Source organism: Schistocerca gregaria, chromosome 11 (assembly GCF_023897955.1).
Source record: "Schistocerca gregaria isolate iqSchGreg1 chromosome 11, iqSchGreg1.2, whole genome shotgun sequence".
Classification (NCBI taxonomy): domain Eukaryota; kingdom Metazoa; phylum Arthropoda; class Insecta; order Orthoptera; family Acrididae; genus Schistocerca; species Schistocerca gregaria.
Window position 1 is genome coordinate 11,025,536 of NC_064930.1, and position 12,665 is coordinate 11,038,200.

The window sequence follows — 12,665 nt, forward strand, 5'->3', positions numbered from 1 at the left end:
GCCATCGTAGCAAATGCGGCGAGGGACACCCTGCCATCGATTCCGATTGCGCAAAGTGTGTGGTCTTGTTTTCCTGTCTATGTTTGGTCGGTCTCGTAAGAGGTTGAATGTAACGAATGGGTGGGAAAGAGTAAGGGGCAGCGGCTGTGTGGAACGAAAACACAATTTCTCAGGGGGTGTGAGCGTTTCGAGATGAATCGTATATAAGTTATACTTGGTCGTCAGTGACCGTGTGGCCTAATGGATAAGGCGTCGGACTTCGGATCCGAAGATTGCAGGTTCGAATCCTGTCACGGTCGTGTTTTCCAGTTCTGAGAAACAAACATACCGTTTTAATGTAGCAATTGTGCAGTACGAAACCGTCTGAATGTTGCTGTTGACCATTTTGTGCTTGGAGATGGTCTTGAGCTTGAAACACACACAAGAAGACCGGTGTTAACTAGCGAAATGGTTGGCAGAGTGCCCTCACCGCGAGGTTTGACTGGCACTTGCACATCTAAAACAACGTCGGAAAGTAACTCGTTCGGCTTTTGAGTCACGTCAAGTATGTGTGTTAATTTTGACGCCGCTAGCTCAACAGATTGTCATGCAATTCCTTTACCTCTCAGAAATGATTATGAAATAAAAGTGAAGTACGTGACGAGTGTGACGTTAGGAAAACATTAGGCAGCATGCAGAGATTCTGTATGGGACCAACCTACCCAAACGAGTACTGTGTGATCTGCTACCCAGCAGGTACCCAACGAGGCAGCACGGCTAGCTCAGTCGGTAGAGTATGAGACTCTTAATCATAGGGTCGTGGGTTCGAGCCCTACCCTGGGCGGAACGGAATTTTTCTCCGCTGCAGATGTAAATTACCGATTTTCTGATTAACGTGATGTAATGGAAATAGCAACTTTAAAATTTGCCTACGTCTCAATCAGTCTCAAGAAAACTGTATTTGAAGGTGAAGGTGATTTTGTAGACATGTGAAAGTCATGTTCTGAAGTGCAGGTGGTTTTGTTTGGAGAGAACATCGGCTACGTGTCAGATGTGTAGCCAAGCAGTAATGGGTCGCCATAGCTGCTAATATTAGTGAAAAATATGAAGTGTTGTCACCTGAAGTCTGAAGATTCAGACGACCGTGCGGCGAAGTACGCAAAAGTTCCGCTAGGCCGCGCCTCTTTAGCTCAGTGGTAGAGCACTGGTCTAGTAAACCAGGAGTCGTGAGTTCCATCCTCACAGGAGGAAGGCGAATTTTGGAAATCAGTTGCGCGTCATGGCCGTATAGCAAACAGTATCTATGATGGCGAACAATTAGCGAGAGGCGTTTTATTAAGAATTACTCTCAGATGTGATTAAGGCGAATGGCGCTGATAAAGCATTTGCCAAAGCGGTACGGCATAAGGTGGGACGAGGCATTCTGAATTACATTTTATAGATGTATTTCTCACAAATGTCTGAGCCTCTCGCGGTCTTCGTCATCGTCGTCGTCGTCGCCGCCGCCGCTTCTGCAGAATTGGCAAATGGCCATCGTAGCAAATGCGGCGAGGGACACCCTGCCATCGATTCCGATTGCGCAAAGTGTGTGGTCTTGTTTTCCTGTCTATGTTTGGTCGGTCTCGTAAGAGGTTGAATGTAACGAATGGGTGGGAAAGAGTAAGGGGCAGCGGCTGTGTGGAACGAAAACACAATTCCTCAGGGGGTGTGAGCGTTTCGAGATGAATCGTATATAAGTTATACTTGGTCGTCAGTGACCGTGTGGCCTAATGGATAAGGCGTCGGACTTCGGATCCGAAGATTGCAGGTTCGAATCCTGTCACGGTCGTGTTTTTCCAGTCCTGAGAAACAAACATACCGTTTTAATGTAGCAATTGTGCAGTACGAAACCGTCTGAATGTTGCTGTTGACCATTTTGTGCTTGGAGATGGTCTTGAGCTTGAAACACACACAAGAAGACCGGTGTTAACTAGCGAAATGGTCGGCAGAGTGCCCTCACCGCGAGGTTTGACTGGCACTTGCACATCTAAAACAACGTCGGAAAGTAACTCGTTCGGCTTTTGAGTCACGTCAAGTATGTGTGTTAATTTTGACGCCGCTAGCTCTGCAGATTGTCATGCAATTCCTTTACCTCTCAGAAATGATTATGAAATAAAAGTGAAGTACGTGACGAGTGTCGTTAGGAAAACATTAGGCAGCATGGAGAGATTCTGTATGGGACCAACCAACCCAAACGAGTACTGTGTGATCTGCTACCCAGCACGTACCCAACGAGGCAGCACGGCTAGCTCAGTCGGTAGAGCATGAGACTCTTAATCATAGGGTCGTGGTTTCTAGCCCTACCCTGGGCGGAACGGAATTTTTCTCCGCTGCAGATGTAAATTACCGATTTTCTGATTAACGTGATGTAATGGAAATAGCAACATTAAAATTTGCCTACGTCTCAATCAGTCGCAAGAAAACTGTATTTGAAGGTGATGGTGATTTTTTAGACATGTGAAAGTCATGTTCTGAAGTGCAGGTGGTTTTGTTTGGAGAGAACATCGGCTACGTGTCAGATGTGTAGCCAAGCAGTAATGGGTCGCCATAGCTGCTAATATTAGTCAAAAATATGAAGTGTTGTCAGCTGAAGTCTGATGATTCAGACGACCGTGCGGCGAAGTACGCAAAAGTTCCGCTAGGCCGCGCCTCTTTAGCTCAGTGGTAGAGCACTGGTCTAGTAAACCAGGAGTCGTGAGTTCCATCCTTACAGGAGGAAGACGAATTTTGGAAATCAGTTGCGCGTCATGGCCGTATAGCAAACAGTATCTGTGATGGCGAACAATTAGCGAGAGGCGTTTTATTAAGAATTACTCTCAGATGTGATTAAGGCGAATGGCGCTGATAAAGCATTTGCCAAAGCGGTACGGCATAAGGTGGGACGAGGCATTCTGAATTACATTTTATAGATGTATTTCTCACAAATGTCTGAGCCTCTCGCCGTCGTCGTCGTCTTCGCCGCCGCCGCCGCCGCTTCTGCAGAATTAGCAAATGGCCATCGTAGCAAATGCGGCGAGGGACACCCTGCCATCGATTCCGATTGCGCAAAGTGTGTGGTCTTGTTTTCCTGTCTATGTTTGGTCGGTCTCGTAAGAGGTTGAATGTAACGAATGGGTGGGAAAGAGTAAGGGGCAGCGGCTGTGTGGAACGAAAACACAATTTCTCAGGGGGTGTGAGCGTTTCGAGATGAATCGTATATAAGTTATACTTGGTCGTCAGTGACCGTGTGGCCTAATGGATAAGGCGTCGGACTTCGGATCCGAAGATTGCAGGTTCGAATCCTGTCACGGTCGTGTTTTCCAGTTCTGAGAAACAAACATACCGTTTTAATGTAGCAATTGTGCAGTACGAAACCGTCTGAATGTTGCTGTTGACCATTTTGTGCTTGGAGATGGTCTTGAGCTTGAAACACACACAAGAAGACCGGTGTTAACTAGCGAAATGGTTGGCAGAGTGCCCTCACCGCGAGGTTTGACTGGCACTTGCACATCTAAAACAACGTCGGAAAGTAACTCGTTCGGCTTTTGAGTCACGTCAAGTATGTGTGTTAATTTTGACGCCGCTAGCTCAACAGATTGTCATGCAATTCCTTTACCTCTCAGAAATGATTATGAAATAAAAGTGAAGTACGTGACGAGTGTGACGTTAGGAAAACATTAGGCAGCATGCAGAGATTCTGTATGGGACCAACCTACCCAAACGAGTACTGTGTGATCTGCTACCCAGCAGGTACCCAACGAGGCAGCACGGCTAGCTCAGTCGGTAGAGTATGAGACTCTTAATCATAGGGTCGTGGGTTCGAGCCCTACCCTGGGCGGAACGGAATTTTTCTCCGCTGCAGATGTAAATTACCGATTTTCTGATTAACGTGATGTAATGGAAATAGCAACTTTAAAATTTGCCTACGTCTCAATCAGTCTCAAGAAAACTGTATTTGAAGGTGAAGGTGATTTTGTAGACATGTGAAAGTCATGTTCTGAAGTGCAGGTGGTTTTGTTTGGAGAGAACATCGGCTACGTGTCAGATGTGTAGCCAAGCAGTAATGGGTCGCCATAGCTGCTAATATTAGTGAAAAATATGAAGTGTTGTCACCTGAAGTCTGAAGATTCAGACGACCGTGCGGCGAAGTACGCAAAAGTTCCGCTAGGCCGCGCCTCTTTAGCTCAGTGGTAGAGCACTGGTCTAGTAAACCAGGAGTCGTGAGTTCCATCCTCACAGGAGGAAGGCGAATTTTGGAAATCAGTTGCGCGTCATGGCCGTATAGCAAACAGTATCTATGATGGCGAACAATTAGCGAGAGGCGTTTTATTAAGAATTACTCTCAGATGTGATTAAGGCGAATGGCGCTGATAAAGCATTTGCCAAAGCGGTACGGCATAAGGTGGGACGAGGCATTCTGAATTACATTTTATAGATGTATTTCTCACAAATGTCTGAGCCTCTCGCGGTCTTCGTCATCGTCGTCGTCGTCGCCGCCGCCGCTTCTGCAGAATTGGCAAATGGCCATCGTAGCAAATGCGGCGAGGGACACCCTGCCATCGATTCCGATTGCGCAAAGTGTGTGGTCTTGTTTTCCTGTCTATGTTTGGTCGGTCTCGTAAGAGGTTGAATGTAACGAATGGGTGGGAAAGAGTAAGGGGCAGCGGCTGTGTGGAACGAAAACACAATTCCTCAGGGGGTGTGAGCGTTTCGAGATGAATCGTATATAAGTTATACTTGGTCGTCAGTGACCGTGTGGCCTAATGGATAAGGCGTCGGACTTCGGATCCGAAGATTGCAGGTTCGAATCCTGTCACGGTCGTGTTTTTCCAGTCCTGAGAAACAAACATACCGTTTTAATGTAGCAATTGTGCAGTACGAAACCGTCTGAATGTTGCTGTTGACCATTTTGTGCTTGGAGATGGTCTTGAGCTTGAAACACACACAAGAAGACCGGTGTTAACTAGCGAAATGGTCGGCAGAGTGCCCTCACCGCGAGGTTTGACTGGCACTTGCACATCTAAAACAACGTCGGAAAGTAACTCGTTCGGCTTTTGAGTCACGTCAAGTATGTGTGTTAATTTTGACGCCGCTAGCTCTGCAGATTGTCATGCAATTCCTTTACCTCTCAGAAATGATTATGAAATAAAAGTGAAGTACGTGACGAGTGTCGTTAGGAAAACATTAGGCAGCATGGAGAGATTCTGTATGGGACCAACCAACCCAAACGAGTACTGTGTGATCTGCTACCCAGCACGTACCCAACGAGGCAGCACGGCTAGCTCAGTCGGTAGAGCATGAGACTCTTAATCATAGGGTCGTGGTTTCTAGCCCTACCCTGGGCGGAACGGAATTTTTCTCCGCTGCAGATGTAAATTACCGATTTTCTGATTAACGTGATGTAATGGAAATAGCAACATTAAAATTTGCCTACGTCTCAATCAGTCGCAAGAAAACTGTATTTGAAGGTGATGGTGATTTTTTAGACATGTGAAAGTCATGTTCTGAAGTGCAGGTGGTTTTGTTTGGAGAGAACATCGGCTACGTGTCAGATGTGTAGCCAAGCAGTAATGGGTCGCCATAGCTGCTAATATTAGTCAAAAATATGAAGTGTTGTCAGCTGAAGTCTGATGATTCAGACGACCGTGCGGCGAAGTACGCAAAAGTTCCGCTAGGCCGCGCCTCTTTAGCTCAGTGGTAGAGCACTGGTCTAGTAAACCAGGAGTCGTGAGTTCCATCCTTACAGGAGGAAGACGAATTTTGGAAATCAGTTGCGCGTCATGGCCGTATAGCAAACAGTATCTGTGATGGCGAACAATTAGCGAGAGGCGTTTTATTAAGAATTACTCTCAGATGTGATTAAGGCGAATGGCGCTGATAAAGCATTTGCCAAAGCGGTACGGCATAAGGTGGGACGAGGCATTCTGAATTACATTTTATAGATGTATTTCTCACAAATCTCTGAGCCTCTCGAGGTCGTCGTCGTCGTCGTCGTCGTCGTCGTCGCCGCCGCCGCTTCTGCAGAATTAGCAAATGGCCATCGTAGCAAATGCGGCGAGGGACACCCTGCCATCGATTCCGATTGCGCAAAGTGTGTGGTCTTGTTTTCCTGTCTATGTTTGGTCGGTCTCGTAAGAGGTTGAATGTAACGAATGGGTGGGAAAGAGTAAGGGGCAGCGGCTGTGTGGAACGAAAACACAATTCCTCAGGGGGTGTGAGCGTTTCGAGATGAATCGTATATAAGTTATACTTGGTCGTCAGTGACCGTGTGGCCTAATGGATAAGGCGTCGGACTTCGGATCCGAAGATTGCAGCTTCGAATCCTGTCACAGTCGTGTTTTTCCAGTCCTGAGAAACAAACATACCGTTTTAATGTAGCAATTGTGCAGTACAAAACCGTCTGAATGTTGCTGTTGACCATTTTGTGCTTGGAGATGGTCTTGAGCTTGAAACACACACAAGAAGACCGGTGTTAACTAGCGAAATGGTCGGCAGAGTGCCCTCACCGCGAGGTTTGACTGGCACTTGCACATCTAAAACAACTTCGGAAAGTAACTCGTTCGGCTTTTGAGTCACGTCAAGTATGTGTGTTAATTTTGACGCCGCAAGCTCTGCAGATTGTCATGCAATTCCTTTACCTCTCAGAAATGATTATGAAATAAAAGTGAAGTACGTGACGAGTGTGACGTTAGGAAAACATTAGGCAGCATGGAGAGATTCTGTATGGGACCAACCAACCCAAACGAGTACTGTGTGATCTGCTACCCAGCACGTACCCAACGAGGCAGCACGGCTAGCTCAGTGGGTAGAGCATGAGACTCTTAATCATAGGGTCGTGGGTTCGAGCCCTACCCTGGGCGGAATGGAATTTTTCTCAGCTGCAGATGTAAATTACCGATTTTCTGATTAACGTGATGTAATGGAAATAGCAACTTTAAAATTTGCCTACGTCTCAATCAGTCGCAAGAAAACTGTATTTGAAGGTGAAGGTGATTTTTTAGACATGTGAAAGTCATGTTCTGAAGTGCAGGTGGTTTTGTTTGGAGAGAACATCGGCTACGTGTCAGATGTGTAGCCAAGCAGTAATGGGTCGCCATAGCTGCTAATATTAGTCAAAAATATGAAGTGTTGTCAGCTGAAGTCTGATAATTCAGACGACCGTGCGGCGAAGTACGCAAAAGTTCCGCTAGGCCGCGCCTCTTTAGCTCAGTGGTAGAGCACTGGTCTAGTAAACCAGGAGTCGTGAGTTCCATCCTTACAGGAGGAAGACGAATTTTGGAAATCAGTTGCGCGTCATGGCCGTATAGCAAACAGTATCTGTGATGGCGAACAATTAGCGAGAGGCGTTTTATTAAGAATTACTCTCAGATGTGATTAAGGCAAATGGCGCTGATAAAGCATTTGCCAAAGCGGTACGGCATAAGGTGGGACGAGGCATTCTGAATTACATTTTATAGATGTATTTCTCACAAATGTCTGAGACTCTCGCGGTCGTCGTCATCGTCGTCGTCGTCGTCGCCGCCGCCGCCGCTTCTGCAGAATTAGCAAATGGCCATCGTTGCAAATGCGGCGAGGGACACCCTGCCATCGATTCCGATTGCGCAAAGTGTGTGGTCTTGTTTTCCTGTCTATGTTCGGTCGGTCTCGTAAGAGGTTGAATGTAACGAATGGGTGGGAAAGAGTAAGGGGCAGCGGCTGTGTGGAACGAAAACACAATTCCTCAGGGGGTGTGAGCGTTTCGAGATGAATCGTATATAAGTTATACTTGGTCGTCAGTGACCATGTGGCCTAATGGATAAGGCGTCGGACTTCGGATCCGAAGATTGCAGGTTCGAATCCTGTCACAGTCGTGTTTTTCCAGTCCTGAGAAACAAACATACCGTTTTAATGTAGCAATTGTGCAGTACAAAACCGTCTGAATGTTGCTGTTGACCATTTTGTGCTTGGAGATGGTCTTGAGCTTGAAACACACACAAGAAGACCGGTGTTAACTAGCGAAATGGTCGGCAGAGTGCCCTCACCGCGAGGTTTGACTGGCACTTGCACATCTAAAACAACTTCGGAAAGTAACTCGTTCGGCTTTTGAGTCACGTCAAGTATGTGTGTTAATTTTGACGCCGCAAGCTCTGCAGATTGTCATGCAATTCCTTTACCTCTCAGAAATGATTATGAAATAAAAGTGAAGTACGTGACGAGTGTGACGTTAGGAAAACATTAGGCAGCATGGAGAGATTCTGTATGGGACCAACCAACCCAAACGAGTACTGTGTGATCTGCTACCCAGGAGGTACCCAACGAGGCAGCACGGCTAGCTCAGTGGGTAGAGCATGAGACTCTTAATCATAGGGTCGTGGGTTCGAGCCCTACCCTGGGCGGAATGGAATTTTTCTCAGCTGCAGATGTAAATTACCGATTTTCTGATTAACGTGATGTAATGGAAATAGCAACTTTAAAATTTGCCTACGTCTCAATCAGTCGCAAGAAAACTGTATTTGAAGGTGAAGGTGATTTTTTAGACATGTGAAAGTCATGTTCTGAAGTGCAGGTGGTTTTGTTTGGAGAGAACATCGGCTACGTGTCAGATGTGTAGCCAAGCAGTAATGGGTCGCCATAGCTGCTAATATTAGTCAAAAATATGAAGTGTTGTCAGCTGAAGTCTGATAATTCAGACGACCGTGCGGCGAAGTACGCAAAAGTTCCGCTAGGCCGCGCCTCTTTAGCTCAGTGGTAGAGCACTGGTCTAGTAAACCAGGAGTCGTGAGTTCCATCCTTACAGGAGGAAGACGAATTTTGGAAATCAGTTGCGCGTCATGGCCGTATAGCAAACAGTATCTGTGATGGCGAACAATTAGCGAGAGGCGTTTTATTAAGAATTACTCTCAGATGTGATTAAGGCGAATGGCGCTGATAAAGCATTTGCCAAAGCGGTACGGCATAAGGTGGGACGAGGCATTCTGAATTACATTTTATAGATGTATTTCTCACAAATGTCTGAGCCTCTCGCCGTCGTCGTCGTCTTCGCCGCCGCCGCTTCTGCAGAATTAGCAAATGGCCATCGTAGCAAATGCGGCGAGGGACACCCTGCCATCGATTCCGATTGCGCAAAGTGTGTGGTCTTGTTTTCCTGTCTATGTTTGGTCGGTCTCGTAAGAGGTTGAATGTAACGAATGGGTGGGAAAGAGTAAGGGGCAGCGGCTGTGTGGAACGAAAACACAATTTCTCAGGGGGTGTGAGCGTTTCGAGATGAATCGTATATAAGTTATACTTGGTCGTCAGTGACCGTGTGGCCTAATGGATAAGGCGTCGGACTTCGTATCCGAAGATTGCAGGTTCGAATCCTGTCACGGTCGTGTTTTTCCAGTTCTGAGAAACAAACATACCGTTTTAATGTAGCAATTGTGCAGTACGAAACCGTCTGAATGTTGCTGTTGACCATTTTGTGCTTGGAGATGGTCTTGAGCTTGAAACACACACAAGAAGACCGGTGTTAACTAGCGAAATGGTTGGCAGAGTGCCCTCACCGCGAGGTTTGACTGGCACTTGCACATCTAAAACAACGTCGGAAAGTAACTCGTTCGGCTTTTGAGTCACGTCAAGTATGTGTGTTAATTTTGACGCCGCTAGCTCTGCAGATTGTCATGCAATTCCTTTACCTCTCAGAAATGATTATGAAATAAAAGTGAAGTACGTGACGAGTGTGACGTTAGGAAAACATTAGGCAGCATGCAGAGATTCTGTATGGGACCAACCTACCCAAACGAGTACTGTGTGATCTGCTACCCAGCACGTACCCAACGAGGCAGCACGGCTAGCTCAGTCGGTAGAGTATGAGACTCTTAATCATAGGATCGTGGGTTCGAGCCCTACCCTGGGCGGAACGGAATTTTTCTCCGCTGCAGATGTAAATTACCGATTTTCTGATTAACGTGATGTAATGGAAATAGCAACTTTAAAATTTGCCTACGTCTCAATCAGTCTCAAGAAAACTGTATTTGAAGGTGAAGGTGATTTTGTAGACATGTGAAAGTCATGTTCTGTAGTGCAGGTGGTTTTGTTTGGAGAGAACATCGGCTACGTGTCAGATGTGTAGCCAAGCAGTAATGGGTCGCCATAGCTGCTAATATTAGTGAAAAATATGAAGTGTTGTCACCTGAAGTCTGAAGATTCAGACGACCGTGCGGCGAAGTACGCAAAAGTTCCGCTAGGCCGCGCCTCTTTAGCTCAGTGGTAGAGCACTGGTCTAGTAAACCAGGAGTCGTGAGTTCCATCCTCACAGGAGGAAGACGAATTTTGGAAATCAGTTGCGCGTCATGGCCGTATAGCAAACAGTATCTATGATGGCGAACAATTAGCGAGAGGCGTTTTATTAAGAATTACTCTCAGATGTGATTAAGGCGAATGGCGCTGATAAAGCATTTGCCAAAGCGGTACGGCATAAGGTGGGACGAGGCATTCTGAATTACATTTTATAGATGTATTTCTCACAAATGTCTGAGCCTCTCGCGGTCTTCGTCATCGTCGTCGTCGTCGCCGCCGCCGCTTCTGCAGAATTGGCAAATGGCCATCGTAGCAAATGCGGCGAGGGACACCCTGCCATCGATTCCGATTGCGCAAAGTGTGTGGTCTTGTTTTCCTGTCTATGTTTGGTCGGTCTCGTAAGAGGTTGAATGTAACGAATGGGTGGGAAAGAGTAAGGGGCAGCGGCTGTGTGGAACGAAAACACAATTCCTCAGGGGGTGTGAGCGTTTCGAGATGAATCGTATATAAGTTATACTTGGTCGTCAGTGACCGTGTGGCCTAATGGATAAGGCGTCGGACTTCGGATCCGAAGATTGCAGGTTCGAATCCTGTCACGGTCGTGTTTTTCCAGTCCTGAGAAACAAACATACCGTTTTAATGTAGCAATTGTGCAGTACGAAACCGTCTGAATGTTGTTGTTGACCATTTTGTGCTTGGAGATGGTCTTGAGCTTGAAACACACACAAGAAGACCGGTGTTAACTAGCGAAATGGTCGGCAGAGTGCCCTCACCGCGAGGTTTGACTGGCACTTGCACATCTAAAACAACGTCGGAAAGTAACTCGTTCGGCTTTTGAGTCACGTCAAGTATGTGTGTTAATTTTGACGCCGCTAGCTCAACAGATTGTCATGCAATTCCTTTACCTCTCAGAAATGATTATGAAATAAAAGTGAAGTACGTGACGAGTGTGACGTTAGGAAAACATTAGGCAGCATGCAGAGATTCTGTATGGGACCAACCTACCCAAACGAGTACTGTGTGATCTGCTACCCAGCAGGTACCCAACGAGGCAGCACGGCTAGCTCAGTCGGTAGAGTATGAGACTCTTAATCATAGGGTCGTGGGTTCGAGCCCTACCCTGGGCGGAACGGAATTTTTCTCCGCTGCAGATGTAAATTACCGATTTTCTGATTAACGTGATGTAATGGAAATAGCAACTTTAAAATTTGCCTACGTCTCAATCAGTCTCAAGAAAACTGTATTTGAAGGTGAAGGTGATTTTGTAGACATGTGAAAGTCATGTTCTGAAGTGCAGGTGGTTTTGTTTGGAGAGAACATCGGCTACGTGTCAGATGTGTAGCCAAGCAGTAATGGGTCGCCATAGCTGCTAATATTAGTGAAAAATATGAAGTGTTGTCACCTGAAGTCTGAAGATTCAGACGACCGTGCGGCGAAGTACGCAAAAGTTCCGCTAGGCCGCGCCTCTTTAGCTCAGTGGTAGAGCACTGGTCTAGTAAACCAGGAGTCGTGAGTTCCATCCTCACAGGAGGAAAACGAATTTTGGAAATCAGTTGCGCGTCATGGCCGTATAGCAAACAGTATCTATGATGGCGAACAATTAGCGAGAGGCGTTTTATTAAGAATTACTCTCAGATGTGATTAAGGCGAATGGCGCTGATAAAGCATTTGCCAAAGCGGTACGGCATAAGGTGGGACGAGGCATTCTGAATTACATTTTATAGATGTATTTCTCACAAATGTCTGAGCCTCTCGCGGTCTTCGTCATCGTCGTCGTCGTCGCCGCCGCCGCTTCTGCAGAATTGGCAAATGGCCATCGTAGCAAATGCGGCGAGGGACACCCTGCCATCGATTCCGATTGCGCAAAGTGTGTGGTCTTGTTTTCCTGTCTATGTTTGGTCGGTCTCGTAAGAGGTTGAATGTAACGAATGGGTGGGAAAGAGTAAGGGGCAGCGGCTGTGTGGAACGAAAACACAATTCCTCAGGGGGTGTGAGCGTTTCGAGATGAATCGTATATAAGTTATACTTGGTCGTCAGTGACCGTGTGGCCTAATGGATAAGGCGTCGGACTTCGGATCCGAAGATTGCAGGTTCGAATCCTGTCACGGTCGTGTTTTTCCAGTCCTGAGAAACAAACATACCGTTTTAATGTAGCAATTGTGCAGTACGAAACCGTCTGAATGTTGCTGTTGACCATTTTGTGCTTGGAGATGGTATTGAGCTTGAAACACACACAAGAAGACCGGTGTTAACTAGCGAAATGGTCGGCAGAGTGCCCTCACCGCGAGGTTTGACTGGCACTTGCACATCTAAAACAACGTCGGAAAGTAACTCGTTCGGCTTTTGAGTCACGTCAAGTATGTGTGTTAATTTTGACGCCGCTAGCTCTGCAGATTGTCATGCAATTCCTT

General features: G+C 46.6%; 13 non-coding genes across 13 annotated transcripts; all 13 read left to right on the forward strand.

The window, feature by feature from the left end:
- The first annotated feature begins 226 nt into the window (after positions 1–226).
- Trnar-ucg (transfer RNA arginine (anticodon UCG)) lies at positions 227–299 on the forward strand. The gene has a single exon. It is a non-coding gene; the product is annotated as a tRNA-Arg (tRNA).
- An 859-nt stretch (positions 300–1,158) lies between these two features.
- On the forward strand, positions 1,159–1,230 carry Trnat-agu (transfer RNA threonine (anticodon AGU)). The gene has a single exon. It is a non-coding gene; the product is annotated as a tRNA-Thr (tRNA).
- A 504-nt stretch (positions 1,231–1,734) lies between these two features.
- On the forward strand, positions 1,735–1,807 carry Trnar-ucg (transfer RNA arginine (anticodon UCG)). The gene has a single exon. It is a non-coding gene; the product is annotated as a tRNA-Arg (tRNA).
- A 1,431-nt stretch (positions 1,808–3,238) lies between these two features.
- Positions 3,239–3,311, forward strand: Trnar-ucg (transfer RNA arginine (anticodon UCG)). The gene has a single exon. It is a non-coding gene; the product is annotated as a tRNA-Arg (tRNA).
- Positions 3,312–4,170: 859 nt separating this feature from the next.
- Trnat-agu (transfer RNA threonine (anticodon AGU)) lies at positions 4,171–4,242 on the forward strand. The gene has a single exon. It is a non-coding gene; the product is annotated as a tRNA-Thr (tRNA).
- A 504-nt stretch (positions 4,243–4,746) lies between these two features.
- Trnar-ucg (transfer RNA arginine (anticodon UCG)) lies at positions 4,747–4,819 on the forward strand. Its single transcript has one exon. It is a non-coding gene; the product is annotated as a tRNA-Arg (tRNA).
- A 1,440-nt stretch (positions 4,820–6,259) lies between these two features.
- On the forward strand, positions 6,260–6,332 carry Trnar-ucg (transfer RNA arginine (anticodon UCG)). Its single transcript has one exon. It is a non-coding gene; the product is annotated as a tRNA-Arg (tRNA).
- Positions 6,333–7,774: 1,442 nt separating this feature from the next.
- Trnar-ucg (transfer RNA arginine (anticodon UCG)) lies at positions 7,775–7,847 on the forward strand. The gene has a single exon. It is a non-coding gene; the product is annotated as a tRNA-Arg (tRNA).
- Positions 7,848–9,274: 1,427 nt separating this feature from the next.
- Positions 9,275–9,347, forward strand: Trnar-ucg (transfer RNA arginine (anticodon UCG)). The gene has a single exon. It is a non-coding gene; the product is annotated as a tRNA-Arg (tRNA).
- Positions 9,348–10,207: 860 nt separating this feature from the next.
- Trnat-agu (transfer RNA threonine (anticodon AGU)) lies at positions 10,208–10,279 on the forward strand. Its single transcript has one exon. It is a non-coding gene; the product is annotated as a tRNA-Thr (tRNA).
- A 504-nt stretch (positions 10,280–10,783) lies between these two features.
- Trnar-ucg (transfer RNA arginine (anticodon UCG)) lies at positions 10,784–10,856 on the forward strand. Its single transcript has one exon. It is a non-coding gene; the product is annotated as a tRNA-Arg (tRNA).
- An 860-nt stretch (positions 10,857–11,716) lies between these two features.
- Positions 11,717–11,788, forward strand: Trnat-agu (transfer RNA threonine (anticodon AGU)). Its single transcript has one exon. It is a non-coding gene; the product is annotated as a tRNA-Thr (tRNA).
- Positions 11,789–12,292: 504 nt separating this feature from the next.
- On the forward strand, positions 12,293–12,365 carry Trnar-ucg (transfer RNA arginine (anticodon UCG)). Its single transcript has one exon. It is a non-coding gene; the product is annotated as a tRNA-Arg (tRNA).
- The last annotated feature ends 300 nt before the right edge of the window (positions 12,366–12,665 follow it).